Genomic DNA, 18522 nt, shown 5'->3' on the forward strand with positions numbered 1-18522 from the left:
CTTCAGATGACAAAAACGTTCTATCATTTGACGAACTGTTTCATTCTTCATGCAGCTAAACATATCAAACTCCTTTTTCAATAAAGATATTTTGTTTTTCTTGATATCTTTCCCTCCTTCAGCTTTCAATTTTAACGCTTCCCAAATTGACTTAGATGTTTCACCATACTGAAGCAGTGAAAAAATATCCTCTCTGATAGATTGTTGAAGTAGAGTCTTCATTCTCAATTCTGCTGAATGTTCCTTTTTATCATCTGCTGTGAAGTCTTTCAGTGTGATCAATTCACGTCTATCATTTCTTGGTTTATTATATCCCAAAGTTAAACAAATCCAGCTATCATACGCATAAGCTTGCACCCAATTTTCAAATCTTTCATACCACCAGTGATAATCTTCAATATTCATGATTGGTGGTCTTTGATGATTTCCGTACACATTGTCGTAACTCAAACTTTCTGATATCACTTTAGTAGCATTTTTGGAGTAATTGGTACATCTTCTGAAGTAAATGCGTTGTAAAACTCTTCGCCAAAATCCGACATCTTTAATCACCTGAAAGCAATGACCTGGAAGCAAACAAACAAACTTAATCAGTTTAAACAATATCAAGTAATTTGAAATATACTAACACTCGATTGTCGTGAAATAATCTTGACACTTGGACGAAAATCGGATTGAACATATGAGCGAAACTTCTTTGAACAAATGAGCGGACCAATCAAAACGACCGAATAAGCGAACTTGATTGGACATATAAGCGGATCACTTGATTGGACATATAAGCGGATCTCGTTCGAGCGAATCTAGTTGATGTCTGTTCGAGCGGATCTAACAAGATATTTCAAGCGGTCCTGATTTGTACGTTCGAGCGGACCTGAAACGGTTATTCGAGCAGACCAGAAAATGTATACTCGAGCGGACCAGGTTTGTACGTAAAAGCGGACCAGATGGTGTCATACGAGCGGACCAGTTATTGTCACTAAAAGCGGATCTAGGCTGTTTTTGGAGCGGACCAGAGTCACAAAAGCGGACCGAACATGTTAATTCAAGAGGATCTCCGATTAACCGTAAAAGCGGACTTCAGTTTTTAACCAATTTTGACCATTTTTAATCTGAATTTTAACTCGAAACTTTCAAGGGTTTGTTATTGTCCAGTAATACACGTCCTGTGAAAAATTTGTCCAAACCGTGGAAACTTGTCTAAATCGAAAAAGAAGGTGTAGAAGACAGAAAACGGATCAAATTTGAGCTGAACTCTTCCTCCTGAGCTCTGATACCACTTGTTGGATCGTCATTGACCCTAAATGAGTCGATCAGAAGAGTCGTTTATCCAATTCAAAGGCGGAATCAGTGAATTAGACGCTCAAACTAAATATAATGCTTCACTTTATTGATTTTGACAATGTTTACAACCTGGAAGCAATTTGGCAGCACTTCGTTACAGAATCAGAACCGTGCCAAATGAAACAGACATGCACCTATTTATAATAGATCTGGTTCGCTTATATGGTCTGTCCTAAAAGCGAACCCTAAAAGCGGACCTGTGTGATATGTGTGTGGTTTGCTTATATGGACAGTGTCTATATAAGCGGACCTCAATGCTAATCCACCATATTTCGTTTCCCGAACCTCATGCACAGAATATTCTAACCTATCCTAATCTATTTCATGATACAAGACGAAGTCAATAGACGTAGTGCACCAACAGGTCCCCTATATATATATAGTTCAAAGTGTCCATTATCCGAATCGTCCAATATTTGGGTATAAGTTATTTATTTATTTTCTTGTGATTTTTGTAATATTTCAAATTACAATTTTTAGTATTTTGGTGTGGTGTATTATTTTTCAAGTCCTTAATTTTTAGTATAACTAATACAAGCAATATACATGTAACACATAATTTTGTGACTTCTAAATATATATTTTCCTAAATCTATACTTAGTCATTTTTATTATTGAAAATCAACCTCCAATACTTGTAATTTTTATAACAAAAATTATGGCAAATTTTATATTTAAAACCATGATAAAAAAATTACTTGTACACACTTGTTTAAAAATATTTTTCTAAGTGTTGAATTTTTAAAAATTTTTTGTCATAGTTACCCTTGAAAATGGAGGTTTCCATGCTTATTAGCATATCATTTTCTTTTCAAAAATTCATCATCAATCATCAACAATTATCCTACAACTTACCATGAGCCATAACATACAATTCTACAAGATGGTATGAACTTGAAGTTTTGTAAAATCTTGTAGTATTTTAACATGATGTTTAACATGATATACTAACACTAAAAACATGATTCTTATTTCATAAAACTCATTTTTACAAGAGTTCAATCTTCACAACTTGTGACACATTTTTACAAAAATTCATCTTCTTGGATTTTTCATGTTTTCCATACTTTAATGGTTCCATTTTAACACCTAAAACATGTTTATTTTCTTTGAAAAACTAAGTCATGTAAGTCATGAAGTAAACTTTATTTTCTTGAAACTTTTATTTTTAAGACTTACAATCTTGTAGAAATCATCATCCTACACAAAATCATGTTCATCTTCAAGTTCATAAAGGATGATCAACTTAGATCTTTCAAGATTCACCCTCATACTTGCTAGATCATGTTTTAAATCATCATCTAGCAAGCTTTTATGTGGTGATCTACACCATACATTCAAGAAATCAACAAACAAGTTCATCACATACACTAAACAACTTAGATCTTCATGATTTTAAGCTTTATTCTTATGTTCATGTTCTTGTTTTAGTGTGATTCTTTAGATCTTTAGTTACTACATACTTTAACCACTAAAATCTAGTGTAAAAACAAGATCAAGAGAGCTTACTACTAGCACAAGGGCTAGGGAAGAACAAGATGCAAGATGAAGAAGAAAATAGGTGGTTAATAGCTCCTCAAGATGGTCCGTCAAAACTCCTTGCTTGCAATCTTCCTAAGTAAGCTTGATACACCTTATAACACTCTTAGATTGCTTGGAAATGGACTAGAAATGGAGGTGTATGTATGTATGACGGTGATCGTAGGTATAAAGGAAGGAGAAGAAGTTTTTGGAGTTTGAACTTTGTGAAGATGATGATTATGTATGAAGTTAGAGTCTTATGCCCCTTTATCCCACAACATATCATTATTCAATGGTTCTTATGTTTAATATCTAAACAACATGTCCAATAAAATAATCAAGAAATTAGTGGGGTATGGGACTCCTTGTAACCATCCAGGGGGTATCTAGTTGGTTTTGAATGATAGTTACATAATCTAGTTGAATGTTAAGTGTTTAGTGAGGGGTTTAGTGTGTTTAGATGTTTTGATATGTAACATTGTGTTTAGTGCTAATAACTAGTCTTGTAACATTAAAACGATGCTTCTAGTTCAATTTTGGTGTTTCGGGTAGTGTCCGATTATTCGTTTGGTTACCGGTTCGTTAAGGTGCTAAATTGCGCAGTTTAGTGTGTTATGAGATACCTTTTATGACAGTTTTCATTCCCGACACTTTACAGGTTATTCTAGACATCTAAACCTTATTTCTGCATTGTATTTTGGTGTTAAATTGCTGAATTTTGCAGAATTCTGCATTTAGGGTGTGTTTCAGGTACTTTTTAGTGCTTAATCGTCAGTCGGAAGGCAGTTTCATAATCCATACTTTCCTACATAGAATTCTAGTGTAGATCTTGGTTCTAAGACTCAATCTGTGTCCTAACATGATTTTTGTCTGAATACTGAACTCCCGTCAGTACTACTAGTTTGTCTGCTAATTGTGCTAGTTTTATTCTGTGCACTAATTGAACTGTTTCAAGTTGCATTTAACAATCATAAGTAACATGCAACATGTAATGTATTTGTGAGTTCTTTGAAAGTAAATCATGAAATCATTCATATCATAAATTCATCATACACAATCATATAATACAGATTACTATTCATATCGTACGGAATTACATGGAAAAGTGCCAGTTGTCACATTCTCCCCCCGCTAAATGAATTTCATCCCGAAATTCAAGCTGCGTTATCGGTTACAGGGGAGTTGTGAAACAAATGCGGACACTTAGACTTGATTTGGTCTTCACGTTCCCATGTAAACTCTGGGCCATGACGTGAATTCCAACGGACTTTGACAAGTTTAATAAGACTTCTCCGTCTTTTGTGGGCCTTCCAACCCGTAACCTCAACAGGCTCTTCAATAAATTGGAGTTTGTCGTTGATGTGAATCTCGTCTGCGGGAATGACGACTGTTTCTTGAGTAGGACTCTTCTTGAGATTAGACACGTGAAACGTGTCTATGACACTGCTAAGTTCTTCTAGAAGATTCAGCTTGTATGCAACGGTTCTGATTTTCTCTAGAATCTGGAAAGGATCAATGTAACACGAGTTCAACTTTCCACGTTTTCCAATCCGAACTACGCTTTTCCAAAGAGAGACTTTCGACAAGACCATATCTCCAACCTCAAATTCCATTGGTTTACGCCGCTTGTTGGCGTAACTCTTCTGCCTATCACGAGTTGACTTGATACGATCACGTATCTGAGCAATCTTATCCGTGGTTTCCTGAACCAACTCCGGACCGATGAGTTGTTTATCTCCGGTCTCCACCCAATACAATGAGGACCAACATTTTCGTTAGTATAAAGCTTCAAACGAGGCAACCTGAATGCTGGTGTGATAGCTATTATTGTAGGAAAACTCCACTAAAGGCAAGTGAGCATCCCAACTCCCACCAAAGTCCATCACACAAGCTCGTAGCTTGTCTTCCAAAGTCAGTATCGTTCGTTCACTTTGGCCGTTCGTCTGAGGGTGAAAGGCAGTGCTAAGGTTCAACTGTGATCCAAAGCCTTCTGAAACGTTTGCCAAATACTTAACACAAAACGACCATCTCGGTCGGATATGATGGAAACAGGCACTCCATGACGTGCCACAATCTCCTTGAGATATATTTCTGCCAACTTCTTCGTGCTATCTTTCTTGCTAATCGGTAGGAAATGTGCGGACTTTGTGAGTCTATCAACAATTACCCAAATCATATCATGACCTCTTTGGGTTCTCGACAGCTTGGTAATGAAATTCATCGATATCTCTTCCCACTTCCATACGAGAATCTCAGGTTGTTGGAGCAACCCTGATGGTTTCTGGTACTCTGCCTTAACTTTCGCACAAGTAAGATAGTTACCCACATATGTAGCGATGTCGGCTTTCATCTTGGGCCACCAATGGAAGTCCTTCAAGTCTTGGTACATCTTGTCGAATCCAGGATGGATAGAATACCTTGACTTATGAGCTTCATCCAAAATAAGTGCGCGTAGATCGCCGAAGAATGGTACCCAAATTCGTTTCATGAAGTACAATGTCCCATCTTCCTTTGACAATAATTGCGCTTCCATTCCACGCACTAATTAAGCTCGTAGGTTATCCGGTTTAAGCGCTTCTTGCTGCTTCATGAGTCCGAGTAGTGAGATCAGTTTGTATGGTCATCTCTAAGGCTCGCACCTTTAGAGGTTTTGCACGCTCCTTGCGGCTTAAGGCATCTGCTAGAATGTTCGCCTTGCCCGGGTGATACTTAATCTCACAATCGTAATCATTCAATAGCTCTACCCATCTCCGCTGTCTCATGTTTAAGTCTTTCTGATCGAAAATGTGTTGCAAACTCTTATGATCTGTAAAGATCGGGTAACGAGTACCATACAAGTAAAGACGCCAAATGTTTAACGCGAATATCACCATACCTAGTTCAAGGTCGTGCGTTGTATAGTTCTTCTCATGCACCTTCAATTGACGTGACACGTACGCGATGACTTTGTCTCGTTGCATAAACACGTAACCAAGACCAAGTCAAAAAGCATCACAGTAAAACACAAACCATCGGTACCGTCGGGTAAGGATAAAATCTGTGCGTCACAAAGCTTATCATTCAACGTCTGAAAAGTTGTTTCTTATGCTTCACCCCAATCGAATCTCTTATCCTTATGGGTTAAGGTTGTTAACGGTTGAGCAATCTTTGAAAATTTCTCTATGAATCGCCTGTAGTAACCTGCTAACCCCAGAAATTGTCGTATCTCAGTTGGGGGCTTTTGGTGCTTCCCAATTCTTGATCGCCTCAATCTTGGCAGGGTCGACATGAATTCCATTCTCATTCACCACATGACCCAAGAATTGTACTTCGCGAATCCAAAATTCGCACTTTGACAGCTTCGCATACAATTTTTCCTTCTTCAAGAGTTTCAAGAAAGCTCGCAGATGTTGCTCGTGCTCCTCCTTGGTTCGCGAGTAAATAAGGAGGTCATCAATAAATACAATCGCAAATTTATCCAGATACGGCTTACACACGTGGTCCATGAGATCCATGAATAATTCCGGTGCGTTCGTTAAGCCAAACGGCATAACAAGGAACTCGTATCGCCCATAGCGAGTCCTAAAGGCCGTTTTAGGGATGCTTTCATCTTGTATCCTCAACTGATGATATCCCGACCTCAAGTCAATCTTGGAATAGTAACTGCAACCTTGTAGTTGGTCAAACAAGTAATCAATTCTCGGTAAGGGGTACCGACTCTTGATGGTTAGTTTGTTTAACTCCCTGTAGCCTATGTATAATACTTTTTCCTCATCAGTTCTTTTGAGTTCCTCTCAGGTCAGGCTGTATGCACATACGAAAACTGACGTCCTTCTTCCTAACAAATAACACTGGAGCTCCCCAGGGTGAGAAGCTCGGCCTGATAAGTTCCCTTGTCTAGCAGCTCTTGCAGTTGCGTCGAAAACCCCTATATTTCGGACGGGGCTAGCCGGTATGGTGCCTTTGCACTAGTGCCGCCCCTGGCACTGGATCTATACGAAACTCCACTCGTTGCTGTGGAGGTAACCCAGGCAAGTCTCCGGGAAAGACTTCTGGAAATTCCTTCACAACGGGGATGTTTTCTATAAATAGGAGTGCTTGGATCACTTGCAACTCATCCCTTGGCACACCACCTCTCTCACATATCACCCACCACCCACCACCATCACAACACCATAATCCACCACCATCATCCATTGTCCATCATAGAGTGTGTGAGTCGTCTCGGGATCCAAGATTGATCGTAAGAGTTCTTGACAGTCAAAGGCCATGTTTGCTTAAGTCTCTTACATCACTTGGTGAAGACAAGTGTTTAGTGTAATACTTATTATTTTTAATCTTTTCGCACTTTTTATTTGGTTATGTATTAATGACTTTAATAACTAGTTTCTTATGTTGAAGGTGATTCTTCCTTATCGTTTGTCCGTGGTGTCTTGGCATTATTTTACTGTCTATATAAAATAAAAGATTTTCACCATTCATATCTCCACGGTCTATATGGAGATATGTTGGCTACCTGGTCGGGGGTTAAGGGAACGGTTTGGTAAGAGTCTTGCCATTGTTCAGTGTATAGATCCTGCAAAGGACCTGGGTCAAATTTAGTAGGACCTCCTTCAATACCCACCGGTATTGGATGGCGGGGGTCCAAACTCTTTGATCCCCTCATAAGTTAAACTACTATTAAAACTTTAACCCGGCTACTTAGGACTGTATCCCTACTGACCCAGACTACTTAGCCGAGGGTAACGTCACCTTCAAAAGAGGGGCCTACCACATTATACATTAATAACTTAATTAATTATCTTTCAATAATCCGACCCTTTAGGATTGTATCCTTGCTAACTCAAACTACTGGGTTGAGGGTAACGTCACCTTCAAAAGAGGGGCCTACTACAATAACTAAGATAATCTCTTAAAATATGCAAAAGTGCAGAAATAATCAAAGGTTACACTACACACGAGTCGGATCCAAGTGATTCATCTTGTCTATCTGTTTTTACTTTTATTTTTATTTTCAGCATTTTAGTTAGTTTTATTTTTCTAGTTTAAAAACCTTTTTTCTAACTTTTGATTTGATTAGACGTTGAGGATAAACCGGTACTAAAAGCTCTTGTGTCCTTGGACGACCTCGGTATCTTACCAACACTATACTACGTCCACAATGGGTGCACTTGCCCATATGTGTGTTTAGTGTTAGTAAATATCGTGTTTTATAAATTTAAAACTTGGCTAAAAAGTGTAAAAGGGCTTAAAATATACATCTAAAACCTATCACACCTAACGCACATCAAGTTTTTGGCGCCGTTTCCGGGGACACAAGGATTTTAAGAAAGCTTAAAATCGACGGCCTAATCAGTTTGTTAAAACTTTTTCAAAACGCGCGCACATTTTTCTGCATTTTAGTTTAGTTTGCATTTACAGTAGCCTGAACACGGGGCCGTGTTCACTGAACATGGGGTCGTGCTGCATATTTTTCATAAAACACCCAGATACAGAGTCTGAACACGGGGTCGTGCTCACTAAACACGCCCCCGTGCTCAACAAGACCAGTGACTTTTATTCAAACGCCCAGATACAGACACTGAACACGAGCCGTGTCCACTGAACACGGGGCCGTGTCCAGCCTCTGTTTCCGTTTTTATTTTTGTTTTCTGGTCCCGAGACTCTGTTGTGGTCTGCCGAGTGATTCTTATGGATCAATACTCATGAGGCTACAACTACACCTATGAGGAGGATGATTATAGGGGAGATTATTGCACTAATTGTGGTAACCCACACTCGGTTCAATATTACAACTCATTTCAACCATCCACTTCATACACCCATTATGAGGAACCCAGGTACGAGCCATCGACTTCATACACATCCTATGAAGACCATAGGTATGAACCTTCTCCCTCATACTCATATTTTGATGAACCACGGTATGAGCCCTCATACTCATACCTTGAGGAACCAAGATATGAGCCACCACCTTCATAATCTTATTATGAGGAACCATGGCGTGAACAACCCACCTCATATTAGTACTATGAAGAACAAAATTACGACCCTTATCCATCATATACTTACAATGAAGAACAATGGTATGAACCATCTACTTCATATGAGTACTATGAGGAACCAAGGATCGAACAACCGGATTCAAGCTTTGAAAATCCTGATCCTTTCTCTATCACCGAAGTGACCGATAGGATATTAGAACACCTTAAAACTATCGAGCAATACATAAAAGAATCTCGCGCAAGGGAAGAGGAATCCCGCGCAAGAGAAGAATTAAATAAAGAAAAGATAGTGGAAGAGGTAAAAATGGAAGAACAAATAAGTGAAAAACCGATACATGAGTTAAACAATGAAAAAGGTGAGTCCGACAAAGTTAAAATCCAAGAAGAGTCTAATTTTGAAGAAATTAATCTCTTGTCACCTTCTTTTGAAAATCATTGTTTAGTACCCACTCATGCTAAGTTTTTAAAAGAGTTAAACACTAGCACTAAAATTGACGAAATGGTAAGTATTAAGTTAACTAACGATCAAACTTTGCTAATAAAAGAAGACCCTTTTGAAATCAACATTACACCGGTTCCATGTTTTTTTCAAAAACAAAAAAAAATTGGATATGTGATCCTCCTTCATACACGTGCCAAACACTCCATCTCTCCATCATCTCTTTCTTCCCCAAAACACCCCATCATCTCTTCTTCCTCCCAAAACCCTTTTCTATTCTCTGTCAAAACACAGAGAAGATTCCTTTATTAGTAATGTCACAATTGATAAAGATCTTTGTGTTAACATAATGCCTAATTACATTTTTGAAAAATTAAGTATTTGTGATTTTTCTCCACTTCAAATACCCATTTTTCTATCCAATCGGAAAATAATAAAATCAATCGGTATAGTTGAGGATGTCTTGGTTCAAACAAATCAATTGGTAATCCCAACCGACTTTGTCATCCTTGATGACGCTCCTCTAGTTTTGGGACGACCTTTTGTAAAAACTCACGAAGCTTTGAAAAAACGGAATTACAACAATCTACCTCTTCAATTAGGGGCATTCAAAAGGAGCGTAGATCTAGAGCGCTTAATGAAATATCCTTTTGGCAATAATGAACCCCTAATTGAAGATGAAGACGAACCACTCGATACAAGTGAAAAGATGGACCACTTTGTTGAAGAAGAGGTCGCCATAGAACAAACTTTTAAAGTTCTTGATCAAAATGAGCAACCAAATAAGGAGTCTCCTAAAGACCCATCTCTTGAGCTCAAAGAACTTCCGAAAGGTTTGGAATATGCTTTTCTAGATAAGGATGGTAAATCTCCTGTAATTATTTCGTCTAACCTAAGTAGTATAGAAAAAGAAAAATTAATTGAACTTTTGAAAAAACACAAAAATAAGATCGCTTGGAAGCTTATAGATATTAAAGGAATAAGTCCTTCCATGTGCACGCACAAAATTTTAATGAATGATGACTACAAATCGGTAATTCAACCACAACGTAGAGTAAATTCAAATGTCTAAGAAGTGGTTAAAAGCGAAGTCATCAAATTACTTGACGCCAGACTTATTTATCCTATCTCTGATAGTCCTTGGGTAAGTCCCGTTCAAGTAGTTCCAAAGAAAGGAGGTATGACGGTAATAACTAATGAAAAAAATGAATTAATACCAACAAGAACCGTCACAGGATGGAGAGTATGTATAGACTATAGATGGTTAAATGAAGCAACAAGGAAAGATCACTTTCCTTTGCCCTTTATTGACCAAATGTTAGAAAGATTATCCGGTCATAAATTTTATTGTTTCTTGGATGGTTTTTCAGGTTACTTTCAAATCCCGATAGCACCCGGAGACCAAGAAAAGACAACATTCACATGTCCCTTTGGAACTTTTGCTTATCGAGGCATGCCATTCGGTCTATGTAATGCCCCCGCAACATTCCAACGTTGCATGGTGGCCATCTTCCATGATATGATAGAAAAGACAATGGAAGTCTTCATGGACGACTTTTCTATCTATGGAGATTCATACAACAATGCCTCGATAACCTCGAACGAATGCTATCCCGATGTGAGGAAACTAACCTCGCCCTTAATTGGGAAAAATGCCAGTTCATGGTAACAGAGGGAGTAGTACTTGGTCACAAAATCTCAAGCGAAGGAATGGAAGTTCATCGAGCCAAAATAGACACTATTTCTCGATTACCTCTACCATCCTCCGTTAGAGCAATCAGAAGTTTCTTAGGGCATGCCAGATTTTATAGACGGTTTATCAAGGACTTTTCAAAAATTTCAAGACCTCTAACAAAATTACTTGAAAAAGATGCCCCTTTCATCTTTGACAAGGATTGCAATCAAGCATTCCTAACCCTTAAGGAAATGCTAGTCAATGCACCTATCATGATAGCGCCTGATTGGAAATTACCTTTCGAAATCATGTGTGATGCAAGTGACTTTGCAGTTGTAGCAGTCTTGGGACAAGAAAAGAAAGCATTTTCACCCAATTTATTATGCTAGTAAAACACTTAATGATGCACAAGAAAATTACACAACAACTGAAAAAGAGTTACTAGCTGTGGTATTTGCTTTTGATAAATTTCGTTCTTATCTTGTTCTTTCTAAAACAATAGTCTATACAGATCATGCAGCCATTCGATACCTTTTCAAGAAACAGGATGCTAAACCCCGTTTGATTCGGTGGATTCTACTCCTCCAAGAATTTGATATTGAAATCAAAGACAAAAGAGGAGCAGAAAACACCGCAGCAGATCATCTTTCACGCCTAGAAGACCCAGCTTTGGAGGCAACCAGGGACGAGCAAATTAACGAAAAATTTCCAACGGAGTCCCTGGAAATGGTGGAATAAAGACAAGAACCATGGTATGCCGACTATGCTAACTACTTAGCTAGCGGTATAGTCGCCAAAGGATGGCCACATCACCAAAGAAAAAAATTCTTTGCTGATGTAAAGCATTACTTTTGGGAAGATCCTTATCTTTTCAAAATGTGTGTTGACCAACTCATCCGACGGTGCGTACATGGTAGTGAAGCAAGAAGAATTCTCCGCCATTGTCATGAAGGTCCATACGGAGGACATCATGGTGCCGCTAGTACCGCACGAAAGGTATTTGATTCAGGATTTTATTGGCCTTCCATTTACAAAAACGCCCAAAGTCTTGTCAAGACATGTGACGCCTGCCAAAGATCAGGTAATATTTCTTCCAAAAACGAAATGCCACAAAATGGCATTCTTGTTTATGAAATTTTTTATGTGTGGGGACTCGACTTCATGGGACCCTTCCCACCGTCAAAAGAAAACAAATATATACTTGTGGCAGTCGACTACTTGTCTAAATGGGCCGAGGCCGAGGCACTTCCAACAAATGATGGAAGAGTTGTGGTAAGATTTTTGAAAAAATTATTCTCTCGTTTTGGAACACCTAAAGCATTAATAAGTGATAGAGGTACCCATTTTTGTAATCATCAAGTTGAAAAAAATCTTAACAAGATATAGGGTCTATCACCGGGTCTCAACAGCATATCACTCTCAAACAAACGGACAAGCCGAAGTGACTAATAGAGGTTTAAAATGAATACTTGAAAAAACCGTAGGGTTAAATAAAAAGGAATGGGCTGATAAATTAGATGACGCTTTATGGGCCTTTCGAACTGCTTATAAAACAACAATAGGTACAACCCCATATAAGCTTGTCTATGGAAAAAGCTGTCACTTGCCGGTAGAAATAGCTCACAAGGCCTACTGGGCAATTAAAAATGTAAACTTATATTTAGAATTCGCGGGTAAAAATCGATCTTGTCAATTAAATGAATTAGACGAATTAAGGAATTATGCATACTCTAACTCTGAAATTTATAAGGAAAGAATGAAAAATTTACATGACAAACATATTAAACCTAATGAATTTTGAGTAGGAGATCAAGTTCTTTTGTTTAATTCGCGACTCCGATTATTTCCTGGAAAATTAAAGTCTAGGTGGTCAGGACCTTTTTCTATCACCCATATTTTCCCACACTGTGCAGTAGAAATTAAATCTCGGAATTGAATTCCATTCAAAGTCAATGGCCAATGGCTGAAACTCTACCAAGGATTCATTGAGGATGAGGAAGAAGAAATCTCGCTTCAAACGGTCGAAGAGTAAAAGCATCAACATCATACCTGGTAAGTTACAAACAAGCGGATAAACATCGAAATCGGTAAGTCTTCTAACCAAGTTTTGAGAAAACAGGGCACTCACACGAGCACTTAAAAAAAATTTTGCTCGGCACGAGGCCGTGTCCACTGGACACGGGGCCGTGTCCGTGCGACTGTCGGGATAAAACCCCTATTTCATGACAGTTACCTCATTCCACACGCCCCGTTTCCCCAAAAACTCTCTGCCTCATGCGATTTTCTGCAGAATTCCGACGTTACCTCTCGTTCTAACAACATAAAGGTATGATTCTATCATCATTAGTAGTTAGATTAGATACTTGCATGTAGTTGAAACATCAAAAATTTGGGGAAAAATCTAGGGTTCTTGAATTTCATCCAGATCGAACCTCAAATTTTTGCATAAATCTATTAGCATTAGTTTAGATTAGTGTTATGGGATGTAAATCCACTTGTATTGTTCACAGATTTGCCCGATTTCTCACAAAAACCCCAAACCCTTGTTTTTGAACCGAAAAAGATAAAATTGAAGGGGTAAACGGTTTGTTTTGGGAAAAACGGCACTTGGGGTTTCATTTTCGGGGGAAACCACACCTACTTGACCAAAAATTTTCAAGTTTTCGGGACTGGGTCAAAAAATGAAGTTTTTGAGTAACAGACGCCTGGACACGGGGCCATGCACGCTGAGCACGGGGCCCTGTCCAGCCCACTGTTTTCAGTTTTCTCCGAAAATTTCACCGTTTCATGCTAACTTTTGGTGTATTCTTTCAGATGTCAAAGAAATTCACAAGGTTCAACGCAAGTGAGCTCGATGCCAAGGCAAGATATGATACACTTCGAACAAGACCGGAAGAATACTCAAGACAAGTGTGTTCGGATCTTTTGGGATTAGTAAACCAATGGGACCGCTTCAACAACCTAGTTACCGGACCGCTGAGAGTCGCCCTTACTACTCGCCTTCGTTCGGTTCCAGAATATACTTTGGAATTCTATAGCACATTTGTGTTCAACTCAAGGTGCGAGCCATTTGACAATAATGGTGTGGAGTTCCGATGTGGGGGAACCAAGTATTCAATTTCAATGGCACAGTTTAGGTCAATGGTGGGGTTGTATGAGGAAGAAGACGCGGCCAATGAAGAAAACACTGGCGCGTTACGTGAACTTGATGAAAACGAACGCCAAGCTGCATGGGCACAAATTGGAGATGGACACTACAACCCAAGAAGCACTAAGAGTACTAGGTTGAGGGACCCTCTTTACCATTACATTCATCGGGTCCTCACCTACTCTCTTAGTCAAAGGCATGATAGCAGTGGCGTCGTTGGGCTACGAGATCTGATAGTACTTCATTGCATCCATAACCACAGACACCTCGATGTTCCAAACCTCCTGCTCTGAAACATGCATTGGAACCGGCTTGCTAATCCACCAACCCCTATCTTCTTCGGGGGTTGGATATACCGTCTCTTCAAGCGCTTCGTGAACATGCCTCGGTCTTTTGCAAGGAGTCCATGGTCGAGGAGAGTAGATATACACATCTGCCACTCCATGAACATAATCTATGAAGCCGAAGATGGGTCGGTCAGCTTCCAAAGGGTCCAAGGGCATGCTTGGAACCCACAAGAAGCATTTTTCCTTCATGCTCCATAGTTCCAACCACCCCCTCATTACCAACACCAGCCCCATGGTGTTCCGGGCCAGTCCTCCTCACAAGGAGGCGGTTTTCATAACTTTCAAAGTTTACATGATTTGTTGCAGGAAAACCTCATGTGCACCAGGAACACCTATAACTTGGCCAGCAACACGTACAACCGGGTCGGAGCCATTGAGAGAAACATCTCCGATATTCAAGATGACATCGGGAACATCCGGGGGTACATGGCGGGGCACGGAGGAGGAGGTGATGATGAGGATGAGGACATGGACTAGGCAGGTGGAGTAGGAGCAGGAGCAGCGGGTTGGTGAACCCACATGTTAACCCCTCTTTTCTATCGAACAATTTCCGGCCTGCGTGCCGAGTGTTGAACAATTTACTTTCCCTTTAACTCTTTTTATTTTCTGCTTTTGTTTTTATTTTTAATTTTGTGGTTTGGATGTTGAACTTGGTAATCTAGGGTGTTTGCTATGGTTTGCTGTAGTGTTTATTGATAAAACAGGTACATATGAGGCTTAGAGTACTAAATATTAGTACTACTAAATCCGGGACAGGAAAACCGAAGCCAGAAAACCTGTTTTCCACCATTGCAGTTTGTCTACACGGGGTCGTGTCCGGCCGATACGCCCCCGTGCCCACCTCCCAGACCTGCTGTTTGTTTAAATTCTGCAGATTTTTGCCAGACACGGGGTCGTGCCCAACCAACACGCCCTCGTGTCCACCTTCTGTAAGTTTTCCTTACTGGCACTCTGAACACGTTGTCGTGTTCACCCGACACGGGGCCGTGTCCAGACGACCAGTAACACAAATCTTTGTTTTTTCACACCTTTTTACACATTCAATTAACCTAAAAACTTATTTTTGGGATACATTGAGGAGAATGTGTAATTTAAGTGGGGGGGGGGGATGCTAAAACTTTGAATCTTGCAAGTCCTTATTAACAAGCCTTACACAAAACTCTATTGGAACTGCTAATCACCCCAAATTTTTTCAAAAATTTTCATTTTTTTACTTGTCTAGATTTAAGTTTGGAATTTCAAGATTCTAAAAAGGTTATATTTTACAAATTTACAACCGATAGCGTCATGATAAAAAGAACCAACATAAGAAAATTATGAAACGACATGACAAACTTAGTTAAAATTTGATTGTATATACTTGATCACATAAAAACCCATTCCCACAAAAGTGAGTTTTGAGCCTTTATTGAGCATACAAATACATATCTTTAAACTAAATGCTCATTTTTCGTTTCTTGTGTGAATAGCCGCTTGGTTCTTACAACTCTAGAACTTGCCACGACGATACATTCCCGGTCCTTACCAACTTAAACCCGAGTAAGTAAATGATGGAGGCATTAGGACTAACCCTTTTTATTTCTACACCATTATTTTTTTTACCACCTACCCAAAATCCCCCTAGTTAACCCCTTTGAGCCTAAACCTTTTCATTTCTTAACCCAATTCAAAAACCCTTTACCCACCTAAACCCTTTTTCATTTTAAACCATTTATTTTAGTAACAAAGCTCAGTTTTTCTTATGACATGAAAAAAAATATTTGAGGATGAAGTCAAAGAAATAAACAAACAAGTTTATCAAAAACAACTTTGTTTGAAAGAAATGGTTCATCAAAATAAAAAGTTTTGAAAAATAACGAGTCTTAAGAAAACCGACGCTTTTTACGCTTTTCGCCCTTTTACTAACCACTAACCCAACCACCCACCTTTAGCCCAAGCCTAACCCTTCACCCAAAAAAGTCCTCTTGATATTTACAAAGGTGTATAGTTAAAAAGGAGTAGGATTGATTACTTGGCAAGCTTTTGGTAGGAGTAAGTTCCATGCCGCTCTCGAGTGATTCACTAAAAATACACCTTCGGCCGAGTGTTGAGTGATCCCCCGTGAGGTATGTGAACTTGTATATAAATGGAATTTTAAAAAGGCATGTTATGCCCTAATAAGTAATTTATCTTATGAAACGTTTTTAATAAATCATGACGAATAGGATTGTAAATAAATAAAAATAAAACTTAATAAAGAATCTTGGAAATCCCGACACTCTATGACAAGCCCAAAAACTTTCTCTTCTACCCATTCCATTTGGGAGTGTAAAGCCACATTATAAAGAATTTTGCTTGAGGACAAGCAAAGATTCAAATGTGGGGGTATTTGATGTGCACAAAATGCAACATATAAATTACATCAATTGTGACATAAAACTAACCCTTTTTAGTACTAATGTTGGAAAAATGTCTTTTTGTCTTCCTTTTGTATTTTCAGGATTAAATGAGCTCAAATGAACAAAAGAAGCAAAAAGGCAGCTAAATCTAACATAAATACAAGAAAAGGAACATACGTGGCATGCCCGACCCCCCGACAGCATCCTCCCAAGCAAAACAAGAGAATAGAAGGCTGAACACGCCTCGTGCTCAGTGAGCACGGGGGCGTGCCCAAGTGTCAACAGAAAAGACAAAGTTGTAGAAGCTTCTATCGCCCACCACGGGGCCGTGCTCAGCGGACACGGGGCCGTGGTCAACTATAAGATTCACAGAATCCAGGCAAATCTTGATAGTACAGATACGTTTCTGCACACGGGGTCGTGCTCAGTGGACACGGGGGCGTGGTCAACTAATGCAGACAAACTGCAATTAATGAAGAAAGAGAGAAGGATGGACACGGGGTCGTGCCCAACGGACACGGGGCCGTGCCCAAGCTTCTGTTCAGCTTATAAATAGGAGTGCTTGGATCACTTGCAACTCATCCCTTGGCACACCGCCTCTCTCACACTTCACCCACCACCCACCACCATCACAACACCATCATCCACCACCATCATCCATTGTGCATCATAGAGTGTGTGAGTCGTCTCGGGATCCAAGATTGATCGTAAGAGTTCTTGACAATCAAAGGCCATGTTTGCTTAAGTCTCTTACATCACTTGGTGAAGACAAGTGTTTAGTGTAATACTTTTTATTTTTAATCTTTTCGCACTTTTTATTTGGTTATGTATTAATGACTTTAATAACTAGTTTCTTATGTTGAAGGTGATTCTTCCTTATCGTTTGTCCGTGGTGTCTTGGCATTATTTTACTGTCTATATAAAATAAAAGATTTTCACCATTCATATCTCCACGGTCAATATGGAGATATGTTGGCTACCTGGTCGGGGGTTAAGGAAACGGTTTGGTAAGAGTCTTTCCATTGTTCGGTGTACAGATCCTGCAAAGGACGTGGGTCAAATTTAGTAGGACCTCCTTCAATACCCACCGGTATTGGATGGCGGGGGTCCAAACTCTTTGATCCTCTCATAAGTTAAACTACTATTAAAACTTTAACCCGATTGCTTAGGACTGTATCCCTGCTGACCCAGACTACTTAGCCGAGGGTAACGTCACCTTCAAAAGAGGGGCCTACCACATTATGCATTAATAACTTAATTAATTATCTTTCAATAATCCGACCCTTTAGGATTGTATCCTTGCTGACTCAAACTACTGGGTTGAGGGTAACGTCACCTTCAAAAGAGGGGCCTACTACAATAACTAAGATAATCTCTTAAAATGTGCAGAAGTGCGGAAATAATCAATGGTTACACTACACACGAGTCGGATCCAAGTGATTCATCTTGTCTATCTGTTTTTACTTTTTTTTTATTTTCAGCATTTTAGTTAGTTTTATTTTTCTAGTTAAAAAACTTTTTTTCTAACTTTGATTTGATTAGACGTTGAGGATAAACCGGTACTAAAAGCTCTTGTGTCCTTGGACGACCTCGGTATCTTACCAACACTATACTATGTCCATGATGGGTGCACTTGCCCATATGTGTGTTTAGTGTTAGTAAATATCGTGTTTTATCAATTTAAAA

Source organism: Helianthus annuus, chromosome 10 (genome assembly GCF_002127325.2).
Source record: "Helianthus annuus cultivar XRQ/B chromosome 10, HanXRQr2.0-SUNRISE, whole genome shotgun sequence".
Classification (NCBI taxonomy): domain Eukaryota; kingdom Viridiplantae; phylum Streptophyta; class Magnoliopsida; order Asterales; family Asteraceae; genus Helianthus; species Helianthus annuus.